Consider the following 20,027-nt stretch of genomic DNA (forward strand, 5'->3'; position numbering starts at 1 on the left):
CGTCCCCCTCGGCGGCATGTCCCTTGCCCCATCCCAACTGTATCCCTCGGCGTCCCCCTCGGCGGCATGTCCCTCGCCCCATCCCAACTGTGTCCCCCTCGCCGTCTCCCTCGGCGTGGTGTCCCTCGCCCCATCCCAACTGTGTCCCAGGTGTCGTCCCCCTCGGCGGCGTGTCCCAGGTGTCGTCCCCCTCGGTGGTGTGTCCCTTGCCCCATCCCAACTGTATCCCTTAGCATCCCCCTCGGCGTCATGTTTCTTGCTCCGTTCTAACCATCTCCTTCATCACGGGCATCGGTGTCGTGTCCTGTGTGTTGTCCCCCTCGGCTTCGGCCTCGGCGTCGTGTTCCTTGCCCCATTCCAACGGTATCACTCATCGTCGGTCTTGGCGTCATGTCCCGGGTGTCATCCCCTTTGGCCTCGGCGTCGTGTTCCTGGCCCATCCCAATCATCTTCTTCATCACCGGCGTCAGCGTTGTGTTCTGGGTGTCGTCCCCCTCGGTGTCAGCCTCGGTGTTGTGTTTCTTGTCCCATCCCAGCTGTCTCCTTCATCACCGGCGTCGGCATCGTGTCCCGGGTGTCGTCCCCCTTGGCGTCGGCCTCGGCATTGTGTTCCTTGCCACATCCCAACTGTCTCTCTCATCGTTGGCCTCAGCGTCGTGTCCCTGGTGTCATCGCCAACGTTGGTGTAGTGTCCCTGGTGCCATCCTCCTCGTTGGCGTCGTGGTCCTAGCGCCATCTCTGCTGCCTCCCTCACTGGCTTGGTCTTCCTCAGGCCATCCCCCTCGTGGGTGTTGCTGGCTTTGTATTCCTGGTGCCATTCCCGCCGCCCCCCTGTTACCGTCACAGGCATTGTGTTCCCAGCGCCATCTCTGCGGTCTCCCTCGTTACTGTTGTTGGCGTCCTGTCCCTCTCGTCACTGTCATCAGCATCATGTTCTGGATGCTGTCCTCGCCGTCACCTGTGGCATTGGCGTCGTGTCCTGTGCCCCGTCACCCTGACCACCCTTGTTGGCATCGTGTCCCTGGTACCACCATGATTTTCCTCCTCGTGGTTGCTTTTGCCATCGGTTTCCCATGTTGTTCTTGCTGCCATTTCCCTCATCGCAGTTGCTTTTGCCATCATTCCCCTGGATACGATCGTTTTCGTTATTCCCCATGTCACCTTCCCCACCAGTGCCGCTCTTTCCATTGGTGTTGGCATGACCAACGTCTCTCTAGAACTGTTCTGGCTCTCACTCCATTTCCCTTCTCCTGGCTGCTGTGGCCATTGTTTTCCCCCATTGCCTTTGCTGCTGTCTTACCCATCGCTACCGGTATCCCTTCCCACTATCGCCCTTGTATTTGTGCCACCCCTGCAACTTCTAATTCCTGGTTGGGTGTGAATGACCCTCTCCTAGCTCATTGAGATCACATGACCAGTACCCACATTGGACCCTGTTCTCATTTCTGAGCAGGTAGTACCCCACAGTGTCAGTGTTAATTTTATAACGTAATATGGTATCAACAATAATAACTGTCTTCCCCCTGCCTGTGCCAAGGACCAGACATCTAAATCCTGCAGTATGCCTCCAGGGTCCTAGCTGGCCCTACTGAAGCCAGGGTTTCTGAGATTGCTGTTCACCCACTGACTGGTGCTGTCTCCAGCACTTTGTACGCTTTTACTGACCAGCTAAGTATCAGTTTGCAGTGGGAACAAAAGTAATGCCCACACTAAAGATGTTCACACCAAGGCAGAAGCCATCTCTTGTTTTAGCTTGGCTAGCAGGGCCTCGTGGCTCTGTAGAGCAGCTCCCTTCAGTCCCAAGCTAGGTTCCAGCAAAAACATAGGGGGGAGATCAAGGGGATGGAGAGGTTAGGGTTTTGTTAATGCCATATGGTGAGCTTTAGCATGTGGAACCACAGGCTCTGACGCTGCAGCAACAGCATAGTGAGCTGTAGCAGGTGGCACTGTTAGTGTGGTATATTTTAACAAACACGCGTGTTTCAAGAGGTTTTTGTAGGCTTTGTCTGGATGGTCTAATGCATACAGATTTTTTTACCATAGTTTTCTCTCTTCATTTTGATCATGACGTGTTAAGTAACTTATATGCTTGTTGTGTTTTTATGCTCAAAAACATTTGTTTTTCTCACCAGGGTCAGTCTTTTGTTTTGACATTGTTGAAAGATGTTTTGTAGTTTTTTGAAAATTGATATCAGAAACAGTAAAGTGTGTATGCACTATAATGTTTTGCAGTTTCCTGGTTTAAAGGTGAACTTGCCAAGGGATTCATTTTGCTCCTGAGACTGTCCTTTAATAGGTACATAGGAATTGCCATACTGGCAAATGAGGGCAGTGCCTATTCAGTTCAATATCTTGTTTTTATAGTGTCTAGCACCAGATTCTTCAATGTAAGGTACAAGAATCCCCATAATTGACAATTGGTTTCTTCCTAATTCTAGGTAATTAGTGGTTGGTTTACATCTTGAAGCATGAGCTTAGGTTATGAGATATTACAATGATGAGTGACAGCAGAGGAAATCTGCATAGATAAGTCATTTCAGTCTCTTAAATTTTCTATTTTATGTAATTGTGGATGGTCTTATTATTCATATAAGTGTCTAATTCTTTTTTTTTTTTAATAGGGCTGGTTCTTGGCCTCAATAATACTTCATGACAATGAGTTCACTGGTTAATTTTGTGTGGTTAAAAAAAAGCATTTCCTTTTATCAGTTTTGCATTTGTTGCCATTTAATTTCATTGGCTGCCTCTAGTTAAACTGTCTGCTTTATTTTTTAAGGCACCTATCACCCTGATCTTTTTCTAGTATTATGAGAAAGGATAGATAAGAGTGCCTGATTAAACTTCTCTAAACTGTTCATTTTATATACCTCTCTCTATCCCCCCCCTTCTTCATTTCCTCTGTAATCAACGTTATCTTGAACATTTTAAACTCTCCTCAGTCCTTCCATGACTGTAATAATTTCTGTATCCCTTCTCTGGACTCTGTTTCTGCTATGCTTTTTGGAATGAGGTGACCAGAATTGAATATTGTATTTAAAATGAGGAACTACAATCAATTTATATAATGGCATTATATTATATTTGTATTACTCTTTATCACTTTCTTTATCCAGTGTAAGCACTTTTTGTTTTTTGATCACCTCTGTCCATTTAGCAGATGTTTTCACTGAACTCTTCACAGTGATATCTAGATACTTTTCTTTATTGGTTAAAGTTAATTTAGAATCCAGCAATCCATATGAATAGTTCACATTGTATAATGATGTCTGTGTGACTCTTCTCTTCATATGTATCATTGATTATAGAACATTTCAGGGTTCTAGAATGTCCCTCTGTTTTCTGTCTTTGTCTCACGCTTGAATTAACAGCACTTTGATTTAAAGGAAAATGTCAGTAGTTCGACCTCTAGCTCTATTCTTAAATGAGGCTAAGGTTTAGGTCTGTTGCTGTTTATTGAATCCCCATCATAAATTATATCAATACATCTACACCATCAATGGCTTTTGTTTAATAAAAATACAGGATTTTAAATGCTATTTAAATTGGTTTAACTACTTTATAGATTTTTAAGGCTAGACGAGAACATTATGATGATCTAATCTGATCTCCCGCATAACACAGGCCAAGTGATTCCTGTCTCGGGTTCCTATCTTCTGGTTGAACTAGAGTATGTCTTTTTTAGAAAGATATCCAGTTTCTGGATTTAAAGACTTCAAGTGATGGAAATCCACTACATCCTTTGGTAAGTTGTACTAATGGTTAATTACCCTTGCTGTTTTAAAAAAAAAAAAAAAAAAAAAAAAAATTCACCTTATTTCCAGTCTGAATTTGTCTAGTTTCAGCTTTCATCCATTGGATCTTGTCTGATAGATTAAAGAACTTCCTGCTAAATGAAATCTCCTCCCCGGGTACTAATAAACTGTGGTACTAATAAACAGTGATCAAGACACTTCTAAACTTTCTGTTTGATAAGCTAAAGATTGAGTTTCTTAGGTCTCTGAAAGGCAGGATTTCAAAATTCATGTAATTCTTGTAGCTCTTTTCTGAAACATTTTCAATTTTCCAACATCTTTTTTTGAAATGAAAACTCCAGAACTGGATAGAGTAATAGTGATCTCACCAATGCTCTTTACAGAGACAATACCATATATCTATTCCTACTTGATATTTCCCATTTTATACATCCAAAGATTGCATTACCCCTTTTAGCCACAGCCTTGCCCAGGGAACTCCTGTTCACTTGGTTATCCAGCATGATCCCTTTTTAGAATCACTGTTTTCCGGAACAGAGTCCTTCATCCTGAAAGTGTGACCTATATTCTTTGTTCCTGTGTTTTTATGATTTACTTTTGGCTGTATTAAAATATGTTGTTTGAATGAGCCAAGTTTACCATGTGGTCCAGATCACTCTCTAGAACTGACTTGTCCTTATCATTATTTATCACTCCACTATTCTTTGTGTCCTCAGGAAACTCGACCAGTACTGATTTTATATTTTTCTTCCAGCTTATTGATAAAGATACCAAACAGCAGTAGGGCAAGAACACATTGTTGCAAGACACAACTAGAATCACACTACTTCAGTTATGATTCCTCATTAATAATTTCTTAGAGAAATCTAATTCATTGGTTGCAAGTAGGGCTGATTTAAAAAGAAAACCCACAATTAATCGCGTGATTAATTGTGCTGTTAAACAATACTAGAATACCATTAATTTAAATATTGTCTACATTTTCAAATATATTGATTTCAATTACAACACAGAATACAAAGTGTACAGTGCTCACTTTATATTATTATTTTATTACAAATATTTGCACTGTAAAAACGATAAACAAAATAGTATTTTTCAGTTCATCTCATTCAAATACTGTAGTGCAATCTCTTTATCATGAAAGTTAAACTTACAAATGTAGAATTAGGTACAAAAAACCTGCACTCAAAAACAAAACAGTGTAAAACTTTAGAGCCTACAAGTCCACTCAGTCCTACTTCTTGTTTCGCCAACCACTAAGACAAACAAGTTTGTTTACATTTGCAGGAGATAATGCTGCCTGCTTCTTGTTTACAGTGTCACCTGAAAGTGAGAACAGGTGTTCTCATGGCACTGTCATAGCCGGCGTCACAAGATATTTATGTGCCAGATGTGCTAAAGATTCATATGTCCCTTCAACCTCCGTTCCAGAGGACGTGTTCATTCTGATGTCGGGTTCTGCTCGATAACTATTCAGAATAGTGCAGACCAATGCATGTTCATTTTCATCATCTGACTTAGAAGCCACCAGCAGATGATTGATTTTCTTTTTTGGTGGTTCGGGTTCTGTAGTTTCCGCATCGGAGTGTTGCTCTTTTTAAGACATCTGAAAGCATTCTCCACACCTCGACCCTCTCAGATTTTGGAAGGCACTTCAGATTCTTAAACCTTGGGTCGAGTGCTGTATCTGTCTTTAGAAATTTCACATTGGTACCTTCTTTGCGTTTTGTCAAAGCTATGGTGAAATTGTTTGTTTTAAGAGCAATGTGCTGGGTCATTATCCGAGACTTCCATAACATGGAAATATATGATAGAATGCGGGTAAAACAGAAGGAGGCATACAATTCTCTCCCAAGGAGTTCAGTCACAAATTTAATTAATGCATTATTTTTTTAACGAGTGTCATCAGCATGGAAGCATGTCCTCTGGGATGGTGGCCGAAGCATGAAGGGGCATACGAATGTTTAGCATATCTGGCACATAAATACCTTGCAATGCTGGCTACAAAAGTGCCATGCAAATGCCTGTTCTCACTGTCCGGTGATCTTGTAAATAAGAAGCGGGCAACGTTATCTCCTGTAAATGTAAACAAAGTTGTTTGTCTTAATGATTGGACAAGAAGTAGGACTGAGTGGACTTGTAGGCTCTAAAGTTTTACATTGTTTTGTTTCTGAGAGCAGTTATGTAACAAAGAAAAATCTACATTTGTAAGTTGCACTTTCACGATAAAGTGATTGCACTACAGTACTTGAATGAGATGAATTGAAAAATACTAATGTTTATTGTTTTTACAGTGCAAATACTTGTAATAAAAATAATAATATAAAGTGAGCACTGTACACTTTGTATTCTGTGTTGTAATTGAAGTCAATATATCTGAAAATGTAGAAAAACATCCAAAAATATTTAATAAATGTCAATTGGTAGTCTATTGTTTTAACAGTGTGATTAAAACCATGATTAATCACGATTACTTTTTTAAATAGTGATTAATTTTTTTGAGTTAACTAGGATTAGTCGACAGCCCTAGTTGCATGTTATCTAGTCCTATATATTTAACAATCAGATGCCATTTAAAAATTCTCCCTAGTCACTGATGTAATAGAAAGTATTTTGTTATCATTGTAAGTTATGAAAACCTCATCCAGCTTCTTTTGAAATAGAGAACAAAATATTTTGAACACTTCTGCTTTTTGTGCATTATTATTGACAATTTTTAGCATGAATTGATGTACATAACACATGATTTTATATGATCATGGAATGAGAAAAAGAAAAGCAGGTCCCGCAGGTGTGATCATTGTAAATGCTTCAAGGGAAAAACACTTCAAGAATACCAAAGATAAAGCTAACAAATTTATTAAAACAAATACTTAAGAAATCCTGCAAAACAGGTAAAGCAACTCTAACAGCACAATTACATCCATAAAGGAAAAAGAAAAGGAGGACTTGTGGCACCTTAGAGACTAGCAAATTTATTTGAGCATAAGCTTTTGTGAGCTAGAGCTCACTTCATCGGATGCATTCAGTGGAAAATACAGTGGGGAGATTTATATACATAGAGAACATGAAAAAATGGGTGTTACCATACACACTGTAACCAGAGTGATCACTTAAGGCGAGCTATTACGAGCAGGAGAGCCGGGGGGGGGGGGGGGGGTTGGGGGGCTTTTGTAGTGATAATCAAGGTGGGCCATTTCCAGCAGTTGACAAGAATGTCTGAGGAACAGGGGAGAGTGCGGGGGGGTGGGGGGGATAAACATGTGGAAATAGTTTTACTTTGTGTAATGACCCATCCACTCCAAGTCTTTATTCAAACCTAAGTTAATTGTATCCAATTTGCAAATTAATTCCAATTCAGCAGTCTCTCGTTGGAGTCTGTTTTTGAAGTTTTTTTTGTTGAAGTATTGCCACTTTTAGGTCTGTAATCGAGTGACCAGAGAGATTGAAGTGTTCTCCAACTGGTTTTTGAATATTATAATTCTTGACGTCTGATTTGTGTCCATTTATTCTTTTACGTAGAGACTGTCCAGTTTGACCAATGTACATGGCAGAGGGGCATTGCTGGCACATGATGGCATATATCACATTGGTAGATGTGCAGGTGAATGAGCCTCTGATATTGTGGCTGATGTGATTAGGCCCTATGATGGTGTCCCCTGAATAGATATATGGGCACAGTTGGCAACGGGCTTTGTTGCAAGGATAGGTTCCTGGGTTAGTGGTTCTGTTGTGTGGTGTGTGGTTGCTGGTGAGTATTTGCTTCAGGTTCGGGGGATGTCTGGAAGCAAGGACTTGCCTGTCTCCCAAGATCAGTGAGAGCTGTAGCTCACGAAAGCTTATGCTCAAATAAATTTGTTAGTCTCTAAGGTGCCACAAGTACTCCTTTTCTTTTTGCGAATACGGACCAACACGGCTGCTACTCTGAAACCATTCATAAAGGACACACTCACAAAAGAAACCCCTACAAAATTAGACCCTATACTAGTACTTGAGTCTTTCGTGCCCTTTTCGATAGTATATTAGTATTATAGCTGAACAAAGATACCAATGGAACTAAAAGCTCTGTTTGTTAAAATTTTCATGTCTTAAAGACCACAGTTTATAGTAGTGGACAACCATCTGCTATGGAGCATTTTTAGTGAGTAGAATAAGATCTTTTATACCTCAATATTCCTTAATTTAGGTACCAATTTCCCCAACTTTACATACTTAGCAGTCCACCATTTATTAGAAATGGATGGATGCAGTATGGATGTAGATAAGTTTGCTTGCAGGGACTCCGGAATTTGTGCAGGCCTCATGCTGCGTTATTTTTAGAGAATAGGGGCATAAAAGTGAGAGAGAGGGTACAAAGCTTGGCAGTACTATAGGACTACTAATAAAAAATAATAATCCAGTGTTTTATTAACCATGTGGTAGTCAGGTTTTTGGTCTGTTATCTGTGTTTCCATGACTGATTAAAAAAATTGAACTTAATATCATGTTTGAAAAATGTCCATTATCAGATAATAATGCAAATCCTACAGAGTTCTGGGCTACCATGTTGTGCATAGTTAATTGGTCTTCATCTTCATTTCTGGCAGAAGCAAATATATCATTACATTTGAAATTTTTGGTAGTAGCATTTTGGCTTAATTAAAATCCTGGAAGCTGTACTTTGTATCCTAAAATATTACCTGCAGATTTTCTAGATATGTGATATTGCCACTGGTCCTTCTCTAATGATGGGCTCATTCAGCTCTTGCATGCCCTTCATAACAACCATATGAACTGAAAGATCCTTCTTTGTTACAACAGGATAAACTGCCCGTGAGCACAGTGTAACTCATATCTTTACCCTTGGTTCTTCTTGAACTCCCTGTCTTGCCTCTGTGGAGCTCAAGAACAAACAGCCCTCTTTTGCTTGGACTGCTCCCTTTTTCATTATAATGGTAGGTTGATGCGCTTGATGTCTCTGGCTGATGGTGCCATGACAGATACTTACCCAGCATTAATTCATTGTTTATGCCATCAGAAGCCCATATGTCACAAGAATTCAGGGGGGACGTGGACTTATTTTGCTCATTTATGAGAAGAATAGTATTTTATTTATAAGTAACTTTTCCTACATTTAGGATCTTGTTCCTTATCTTATTCTCTGATGGCATTTTTGGTAATTTCTTCTCTCAGATCTTTTCCCAGGAATACGGTCACATCTTTCCAGATATGATATGTGGGATCCTCTTTAATATTTACTTTACAGAGTTTTGAGATTAATTCCTGTATACATTTAAGATGGTCAGTCCATTTATTTATACTTGTCAAACCAAAGTTGAACCTCTAAGACAGTGGGAGTTTGGGTACTCAGAAATTGCACAATTGGGCATGTAATGTGATGAGTTGCCCTTTTTATCCTGGCTGTTGAAAACATTCAGTTCACACATGTCAAAGAGGGGACAACTGAGATTAGGGTATGGATGAGGACTAGATGATGGAGATCAACCTGGATAAAACAGAGACAATGCTTAAAAAGTGGGAGAACCAATAGGTAGAAATGGCAGTATCTTACCTCTGATTGTGCTTGCAAGACCGTTGAGTCCTTTTGAGACTATGGTCACCATTGTCCTCTCAAAGTGAGATTACTGCATTGCGGACTACATGGGGCTAGGCCTTCAAACTATCTGGATATTACTGCCAGTATAGAATGTAACTGCCTGACCATTATTAAGTGAGGTTTTCCTTAATAGCACATTGCATATGTGTTTCATGATCTGCACTGTCTGTCAGTTCATTTGTGGGTGAAGTTTAAAGTGTGTGTTTGGCCTGTAAAATCCTAACTGGTTTATGCCCCAGTGATCTTTGAGATAATCTCTTTCTTTTGTAATTCTGTGGCAGTTGTGATCAGTCATGGTGCTCTAGCCAGTAAGACCATTGATTTACAGGAAGGGGAACTATGGATATGTGTTTTCAGTGTGGGGTCCACAGTTCTGCAATTTACTTCTCCTCCCTGAGTCTCTCAGTTCATGAGTTTGGTGGCCTTCAAGACATGGGAAGAATCCTTTGTTGGCACTGAGCCGGTTTGTAAATGTTTTTGTCCATTGATAATTTTAAATATAGTACATATACTAGGAGTTATGATTATCACATTTAAAGTAACTAAATAAATAAATGTTGATACTGTTGAGGGAATTTTGTGAAAAGTTTTGCAGGTAAAACAGCCGTTTCCCCTTCAGAAAGCAGCTGCTGCTTGTGGCTCTGAATGGTGCTTCATTCATCATGTGGCCAGATTCTTTGACTCAGTATCTGTGTTTAAGAAAGCTGAATCAGAGTTATGGCGTAACTTCTGAGTCAGCTTTTAAACGTTTAATAAAATATATATATTTTTAAAAATCTCACAGCAGTAAAAGGAAACCCAGAAGATTAAAACAAATCTTTCAGTATAGCAAGGGAAATTCAGATGATGTGGGAGGAAGATGGAATAAAGGCCATCAGAACATTAAGGAAGAAAATATTGAATCTGTGTTAATAAACATGTTTTTAATTTAAAATGGGTTTATCTTTTATTTTGGAATTTTTTATTGGCTTAAGATATTTTTAAATAGAAGTAAAGCACCTTGAGGTCTGCAGTTGAAAAGCACTATATATGACCTAGATACAATTATTATTAATAAAATAATTGTAATTTTTTTGGTAATAGTGATGAAGAGTCACTTTACAATTCTCCTAAAACATGACCTGGCATGCCATGCTGCAGTATCTTGACTTCTCAGATTGTTTCAGCATTCAAGCTTCAGGCTAAATAAAGTGAGAGTTGTGGCAGCATCCTAGGATCGCACACACAGTTCATGGTTTGCTGCTTTACTCTATGTATGGAAATACCTTATTGTAAGGTTCTCCAGTAGTGTAGCGAAAATGCTCAGATATCGTGGTGACAGCAGCATAAAATCCTAAAATACATAGAAACTCCTCAAGCCATGACTTTTCTCTAAGGAGTGGGCCAAAGGTAGAATCTACTTAAATGCCTGCTAAAATATCACTCTTATACCTATGTTAATAGCAAATGGATTAACCCAGTATTTAAAAAGCATTGAATATTGACAGACCAAGAGAAGGTAATTTGGTTTTTCTCAGAGGACATATAAGGCCAGTTCAATTATGCTTGTGAAGGGAGATGTAAATTACATCAGTTATTTATACTGCAGCAGCTAGATTTCTTGGATCTAAAGGAAAATAAATCCCAGATGAGGGCAGGTGGTGGTTCTGGTTTGTCATATGTGAGGTTTCCATTTGGGTGAAGGGGGATAGCAGTTTTATAGATTCATAGATATTCAGGTCGGAAGGGACCGTTATGATCATCTAGTCTGACCTCCTGCACAATGCAGGCCACAGAATCTCACCCACCCACTCCTGTGATAAACCTCTCACCTAAGTCTCAGCTATTGAAGTCCTCAAATCATGGTTTAAAGACTTCAAGATGCAGAGAATCCTCCAGCAAGTGACCCGTGCCCCATGCTACAGAGGAAGGTGAAAAACCCCCAGGGCCTCTTCCAATCTGCCCTGGAGGAAAATTCCTTCCCAACCCCAAGTATGGCGATCAGCTGAACCCTGAGCATATGGGCAAGATTCACCAGCCAGATTCCCAGGAAAGAATTCTCTGTAGTAACTCAGATCCCACCCCATCTAACATCCCATCACAGGCCATTGGGCCTATTCACCATGAATATTTAAAGATCAATTAATTGCCAAAATCATGTTATCCCATCATACCATCTCCTTCATAAATTTATCGAGTTTAATCTTGAAGCCAGATAGGTCTTTTGCCCCCACTGCTTTTAATACCTGGTGGGGCTTCACTGGAATTATACCATCTGGAATATTTTAGCAGAGGTGCTGATCTGCATACTTCCTGACCAGTGTTGTCATTGCTGCCTACTTTCTGGGTGATGCTTGCCTCTTACTAACTACTTGTATTCCTTGTCCCATGTAGGTTGTGGCTATTTTTTGCCACCTTATCTTCGTACCTCGCTCCAGTTTCTGGACTTTGGAGTGAATGTGACCCACAAGATTTTCTCTCACCACATTTGCTCACTTAAGCCCAAACCCTGCAAGCACTTGTGCACATACTGAACTTTGCACATGTGAGTAGTGAATGGGACTACTTACGTGTATAAGGCCCAAATCCACAAAGGGACTTGTGCACCTAAACCCCAGATTTAGGCTCCACTGCAATCATGAAAAACCTTGTTCAGCTGCTGTCTAACCCCATAGGCACCTAAACTCACTTGACACCTACATTTCTGCTGTGAAAGTCACTTAGGAGCCTAACTTTCTGTTTCTAGCCATGCATACTCCTGCATCAGGTAGGTGCCCAGCCTGCTATCTCACACCAAAGCCCTAGATGATCCTTACATCAGGTGAAGGCAGGGCAACACCTATCTCACATGCTGTAAGCACACCTAACTCAGCAGAAAATGGGCTGGGGAGAGGAGGAGGAGGACATCCCTTTATAACTTTTAGCCTAGTATGGTACTCACCTGTGATATGGGAGAGCCCAGTTCAATTCTCCCCTCTACCAGATGGGGAGAAGGGATTTGAACAGGGGTTTCCCACCTTTCAGGTGAGTGCCCCTGACCATTGGTCTGTAGAGCTATTCCCATCTCTTTCTGGCCCTGTACCTCTTTAATTATTTAATACGAAGTAAAATGGCTTCAAAATAGGAGAGATTGAGAGAGACTACCAGCAGAATATCCTAGAGCAGGAATATCTGGCTTCACATAGGACAGACGTGGCAGGCCACTAACAATATATATTCCATAGCGGCAAGCTGGCTGTTACGGTTATTAGAGAGAAGTGTGAATGAACTACAGCAGCCCAGTCAATATAAAGATCAGATTCTGCCACAAGATACGTGTCTACATCTCTTGGCGACTTTGGTGGATGGTTTTTTACATGCACATCTGAGACCAGAATTTGGCTTTAAAAGTGTAGTCCAATAAGAAATCAAAAACTTAAATAAAAGAGAATCTACTTGGAAAGCTGTAGTTTAGGGGTGAAGATAAATAAAACAGAAAAAATTGTTGTACAAACTAGCAGAAAAGAAGCCTGACAAAGGATCTTTGTTGCAAAAGTGCATGAGCGTGCGAGGACCTAATCTGCAAATTCAATGGCCATGATAGCTATATAACTTAACCATTTGCTAATTGGTTATATGTATGTGCCATCATGGTAATTGTGCTTACTAGTTAGGCCCCGTTTGGACATACACCTTGAAGATTAAGCCCAGTGTGTCATATTCATCCTTTTTCCTGTATTAAGGGCTTACAGAAGACTTAAGAGCATTTTTGTTATACAGATATTTTAGTAGAGTATGGGTATAAACAAACATTTTGTTTCTTTAAAATGTGAAGTGGAAGAGGCTGAGAAGCAGATGTCTGAAAGATCTTTTTGTCCTTAAAGATTATGTTTTTGTTTTTAGCTAAATGTTGGTTAGAGAAATAATTAAAGTGATTAAAAAAAAAAAAGGGGGGGGACAGAAATTTAATTTTAACACTTGAATGAATAAAGGTTGACCTGTAAGAGCTGAAAGTAAAACAAAACTATATTAAGAATGAACACAAGTATGCATCTGTGACTTTGTGGTTTATTTTAAATATTTTCACTTCCATTTCACTCTTACATTGCTTTGGCTGTTATGTTTATTTAATGATTTTTTTCATCTTGAAGTCCTGCCTAAAGGTTATGACAATATGTAAAATTAGGCTAGTGCTGAACAATACAAATAACATGAAATAAATCTGTGCTCTTGCTTCATGAGAATTATTTAAGGTGATGCCATCAACTTGAAATCTAAATATATTTTCTTAAGTAGTTAAAAGTAGTTACAGGCAATATATTTGACACTGAACCCCCCCCCCCCAATCAAATTTATTTATTTAATTTTGGTCTTCCAATTAATTTTCCTATTTAAAAAAAAATCTTCCCCTGTTGCTGTGTGAAAGACTCACACAAACAGGCAAAAGTGACTGTACACAAAATGCTGTCAAATGGAAAAAATAGAGAAAATACTTTTTAAATGTTGACGTTAGAGAAATGTTGGTCCCTGATCCTGTAAACACTAATGTGTGCATTTAACCTTACTATGCTGAGAAGTTCCATTGGGACATAGGGAAGTTAAATAAATACATAAGGGATTACAGGATCAGGGCCTTAGATGTTGCTTGTAACAGTAGTAGGTTTACAAAAAATCAGAAACGTGACTTAGTTGGTGTCCATATAATGGAGAAATTATCAGTGTTTCTACGGATTGTACATTTTGAAATATGTAATGGAGTCCTGTTAATGTCATAATTATGGCAAAAAATATGAAGAGTAGTAGACGTGTTTTGTAGAATCAAACTACATTTGCAGAACCCAGACTTGCAACATTTTTCTTAAAATGTGTTGGATATACCATGAAATCTCTTGGACCACAGTTGTGTAGGGAACTTTCTGATTCCTTCACTAACAAGCTACCAAAAGAACACAGTGGTTACAAGTAGACAGACGCTCAATTGTCTGTATAGATTTCTGATATAGTGCCAATACACAAAATGCTCTTCTTAGCCCAATATGAATATCATTCATTGCTTGGGAAGTGATGATAAAAAACAGCTCTAATTAGTGCAACCTCCTGTATCTGTTGTTGAGATTGAAGGCTGAGTATTATGGTCAACAATGAGACCACGGCAGAGTCAAAGACTGAAATGGAGTAATATATTTCAAAGTGTGCAGGAGTCTTTTCAGGTGTCTACAGAAGTAGAAAAATATGTTATTACTCAGTATAGTTAGAGAAGGCTTACTCCTTAGATAATATTTGTATTACTTAATTGTGCTGGCAGGACTCATGCTCCGCGGTGCTATCATTGTTTTAGGATGAGAAAGCAGAGAAGAGCTGTCTGAAAGTTTGGGATCAGTTCTCCTAAAGCTCACCTGATGGCCAAGTGAAGCAGCCTTCCAGACATTTTTCTTCATAAAAAGCAATTTCTAAAGATTTTGTTATACCATGGTTTTCTGTAACTACTGGATCTAAAGATCAAGATTTGAATAATTAACTTAATATTTGTTTATAAACAATTGAAAATGAAAATAACTTATTCTAGCTATTACAGTCGTTCATTGCTTTTAAAGTCCTCATAATACACAGTAGCCTATACAATTATGTTCTGTTGGAGGTTGTGTTTTATAAATATATGTTGAGAGAGAACTCTTCCCTATACTTTTCGTAAAGAATTTTACAAACTTCTTGTCCTTAAAGATGCATCGGCTTCATTTTATATACACTTTTTTTTCTGATTATGCCTTGCTGCAAATAACTTTGAAGCTTTCAAATTAAGTTTCTTCTTTTACTCTTGGTTACCTTTTCCACTTCATAAACATTTTCTCTGGTTTCTAGTGCCTCACCAGCTCTTCCCTGTGCATCAGCCAGCATCATCAGTGATGTCAGCAGGAATGTTCATAGTTTTGCTCTAGGGAAACTCCTTTTTATATTTGTGCTCCCAGCATAATGACAAAATTTTGTATTATCTTGGCTAGAAAATTGCTGAATTTTTTAAGTGATAGAAATATGGTATTGTTTTGATTACTTTTGCATGTAAATGCAGAACATTGTTGGGAGAATGGACCCCATAAAATTGGGACGTTTTTTCCATCTAGATTATATCAATGTTAAGATAGGTCTGGTTTTGAATTTAATATGTTGGTAGCATCCCTGATGAACTTTTAAAACCTTCTTAGACAAAGAATTATACATATGTAACTGTTCTTATATTTACAACTTCTAATACATCTGAGTGAGATAGGTGTTTCTCAGGTTTTCTCTCCAAAGCGTTTAGTGGCATTAGACTGCAACTGGAAGGTAAACATCATTAGAAGGATGCCCTATATTTAGCAGGCTTGTACCCACTGTCTCATTTCTACTCTTGTGAAACTGACTGGCCAGATTGCCCTGCCTCTTCAAGATTTGGTATCAAATATTAATTGGCTGCAGGCATGTAGGGCAAGTATCTGTGTGCATTGACAGAGCTGAGGAAACAAAGTTTTGTTTTATTATTATTGGTTAATATTTATATTGCAGTAACACCCAAAGACCCCAATCAGGATCGAAGCTCCATTGTGCTAGGTGTTGTACAAACATATAAATAGAAACGGTTTCTGGCCCAAGGAGCTTATGGTCTAAAAATAAATGAAAAGGTGAAGGTCCCAGTCCTGTAAACTCATCTCTGCATGTGAATCACTGTGCAGCACTCGTACCGTTTTGTATGATTATAGAGCTCTGCCTTTGTGGAGCAGCTTGCAGGATAAGGGACAAAGGGAATGGAAAAAGGGAAACCGTATACAAGCAAAGTGATCAGAGTGATGTTTGCACACATCACTAGTTTTATTTTTTTTCTTTAGGAGAAAAATACCTATTATAAATTCCTATTTTTTTGTTGCTACCTAATCTCCACTGCCTCTATTTTTATTGTTAATCCTGGGCTAGTGTTCCTTGTTTTGTATTTTAACCTTTTCCTTGTCTTTTTTAAATTTTGTGTGGGAGGCAGTGTTCTGGCACTGCCATTGGCCTGCTGCAAATCACGTCATCTTTGTGCTTTTGGTTTTCTATCTGTAAAATGGATATATATGCCTTTTATCTATACATTTATATTTAACCTTTGCCTGTATTGTTTTTAAAGTTATTATCTCTTGGCTTTTTACATTTTTCTGGTTTTTATACTTAATCATGGATTTGCATGTTTGCTTTTGAAAATTATTTTATCCCATATTTCCATTTTTAATTATTTATACACTTGCCTTTCCATTTTTTTAAAATAAACTTTGCTCCAGATCCTTACGACTGTTTGTTTTGTGCCTAGCACAGATCTGGGAGACTGGGGATATACAGAGGGCTGTAAGTCACATCTATACCTTGACACACCAGGCTGATCTTAGGTTGCAACAGTGTGGCTTTCATTTGCTCCATCTGGAAGTTATGGCAGACAATGTTCAGCTCATTGTAGCAGTTCTATGGCTACGCTCTCTTCTTTTTGACCATCCCCCTGTGCTGGATGGAGGACCTGAGGGATAGCCACTATGTTGGCTCTGTCACCTGGTTTTATCCTGATACTCTGCTGTTATTTTATATCAAATATTTCTGGTATGAAAATGATTTTATTTATGGATTCTCAAAAATACAGTGCACTGAAAAATTTAAAAGGAGAAAAACAAATTGTGTTTATGGGTGTGTGTGTGTGTGTGTGTGTGTATGTATGTATTGGAGGTAAAGAAGATCATGGGCTATATTTTAAGAAAAAGTGCTTTGTCTGTTCATCCAGGGCCTGGAACTCTCCTAACACCTACATGCCTTAGGACTGTTGGCCTAACACATCTTCTATTACAATTCCTCTGCCTTATTTATGTACTCTCTTCTTGATCTTTGTCTTTTTGCTCCACTTGTTTTCTTTTTTAATGGTGGGGAAATGCCCATGGAGTTGTCCATCATTTCAGGGTAAAATAGAAGAGTGAGTTATGGGGAGGAGGGCAGTGACTGAGGAGACTGATTCCCTTTTTGCCTCCTTGATTCCAGTTGAGCAGAATTATAACTGCCCATGCTTCAGAAATTTTTACAAGATCAGGGAAGGGGGCGAAATGCAACAATGGAATTCTAGCTGTCAGTGGGGGAGGGACCATCAAAGCAACATCAAGAACGATTGTGTTTCCCTAAGCATTTTATTTTTGACACCTAATCCTCTAAATTCTGTGTCCTGTTAAGAGTACCTGCCCTCCTCTTTGTTTAGGTATCAGTGCACTCTTTTATATCCAGTCCAATTGTAAAGGTGTCATTTCTGCTTGAGAAACGTATGGGGCTTCATGCAGTGCCTTGTGGGGAAGAACTGTGGTGTAAGTATATTTCTCTGTGAACAATTATTATAGTGGTTGCACATGTGCAGGGGATAGAAATAGTTGATTTCAAAAGACTACAGGTAGATCATTTGGTTCATAAATAGCTAACCGTGTGAACAGTGAGTTTCTTAATCCCATTTAATTCCACTTTATCTGTGAATGTATCAGCCGTTGGCATGTGTTCATTTCTTGGTGGGAGTAACAGTCAGTAGGAAGTGTACTGAATAACACTGAACTGGTATATCTGCTACAACAATGATAAAGCTGTAAAGAAGTTTGCAGTGTTTTTATAATGCTTCATTCCCAGTGTGTTCGACCTTGAACAGAAGAAGAATGAAGAAACTAGTGAACTATTTTCCTCATCGGAGACTAATAGCAGTGATTCTGGTGTTAAGAAATAATTGCACTAACTGCACAAGGTATTAGCAGGTACTTATACAGATTGGAAGTATTGTTTGAGTGTATCATTTGCCAAGAATAATTGACATATAATGAAATGAAGTTAAATTTGCAAATTATTATTATTTTTTTTTTGAGGAGAGAGATTAACCAGAACTCTCTTCCTCTAATACTTTTCCTGACTAGCCAGTAGTTATTTGATCAATAACAGGATTTTAAATGCCATATTAAATTGCTTCACTAGATTAAGAGTAGCATTTAGAAGTTAGCTATTAAATGTTTATCATGTTTTTGGCCTTTTTGCTGTGATTCAGCAAAGTACTTAAGCATGTGTCTATTGTTAAGCGTGTGAGTAGCCCTATTAACTTTAGGGGGACGACTCACATATTTAAGAACTTTGCTAAACTTAGGCCTTTTGGAATATATTTCATAAAATACCAATACTGAGCTTTTTAAAAACAGATTTGTGGTACTAATTTAATGTTTAATCTCACAAATGTCATAGAATCGTAGGACTGGAAGGGACCTTGAGAGGTCATCTAGTCCATTCCCCTGCATCAGTGTTAAGGTTCATCAGTGTCATCAGTGTTAAGGTTAAGCATTTCGGCAGTGACACTGCTGTGTTCAGGGGCTTAAAATTTAGCTTTACTAACTATGAACTAAACATTCATTTAATGAGGAAACTTTTCATTCAAGTTTTTAACATGGTATATATGTGTTCATAAAATGTCATGTAGATAAGTTTGACTGGGGGTGTTTGTTTTTTGTTGTTTTTGTGTTGTGTTTTGTTTTGTTAGAGCGGACATAACTAGGGAGTTCCTAATCATAGACTCTAAAGTGGTACCAAAAAACAAAACCTCTAAACAGCTGGATTAATTGAGAAGCCTCATAGTAACATTTTAGTTTTCTTCATCTACAACACATGTTTTACTGAAATGGAATTGTCCCAACCAAACTATTGGAATGCTGCTATTATGTTGTAAAACTGTATGTTTTCCCCCCTCCCAGTTATGCAATTCCCTGCTTTCTAGTTCTGGGTGTGTGGTTTGCATAATCATAGTGTTGCCAGTTCTCATGATTTTATCATGAGTCTCGCAATATTTGGTGTGTTTCTTATAAGCCTAGCTTCTAGGGCCAGGTATATATATCATTTTACTTTAAAAAGAAGTAAGTTTCTAGCCCTTGTTGTTGCAGAGTAAAGCTTAAAAACATGAGCTGACTGCACTTTAAATGCAAAAATATAACTTTTTAAAAGAATTCATGATATTTAAGCCAATCTCTATCATCAGTCTATTATTTTGATGTCATGACTCATGGTTTTAGGGACTGTAATCCCTATATGGTTTTTCTCAGTAACCACTAAGTACTTTATGTGAATTGCTATATTCTGACTGGCAGTCATTAGTCAGTTAGATTGGAGGGATCACTGTAATTTTTTTTTCTCTTTACTCTGATTGGCTCTTGTACTTGGAATTTTTAAGCTGTTGGACAGCAACAAATATATGACTTCAGCTTCTCTCCCTCTAACTGAAGCAGAATCCTGAAACAATAGGAATACCCCAAAAACCAAGCAACCAACGAAACACAAAAGAACATGTGACTATGAATATGAAACGGACAAAAAGAAAAGTGTTTTAATAATGGGGAAAATAATTAAGAAAACCCTGTGAATCATTGCACCGTTTCCCTCTGAGTCAGAAAGGGAAACTTCAGAGTAACTGAAGTAAGTTTGTGTTTACAACAGAAAAATCCCAGCATCTCCTTCCTAAGTCTGTTTACACAGTTGTTTGAAACTAAAATATAGTATACTTTTTGTGGTGACAAGACTTTTGCTCATCTGGTGAAAGCCAGATAAAGAAGATTTAGACAGAGGGATAATAGGAGTGGAGGAATACATGACTTTAATTTTGTTTTGGAGAGGTATGGGGAATTCATACATTTGGGAAGTATTTCCTTCAACCCTATCTTTCTCCA

General features: G+C 38.7%; 1 protein-coding gene across 2 annotated transcripts in view; it reads left to right on the forward strand.

Moving 5' to 3' along the window:
• The first annotated feature begins 664 nt into the window (after positions 1-664).
• ATXN7 (ataxin 7) overlaps positions 665-20,027 on the forward strand; it is a 131,134-nt gene continuing 111,771 nt past the window's right edge. The window contains exons 1-2 of one of the 2 annotated variants that reach the window (XM_074957392.1): positions 665-1,453; positions 3,622-3,742. The gene's annotated coding sequence lies outside the window, so the exon portion shown is untranslated. Of the gene's footprint in view, positions 1,454-3,111; positions 3,743-20,027 lie in introns of those variants that run through there. The other variant, XM_074957393.1, reaches the window with a different exon arrangement.

The sequence above is a fragment of the Natator depressus genome, chromosome 7 (assembly GCF_965152275.1).
Source record: "Natator depressus isolate rNatDep1 chromosome 7, rNatDep2.hap1, whole genome shotgun sequence".
NCBI classification, from domain to species: domain Eukaryota; kingdom Metazoa; phylum Chordata; order Testudines; family Cheloniidae; genus Natator; species Natator depressus.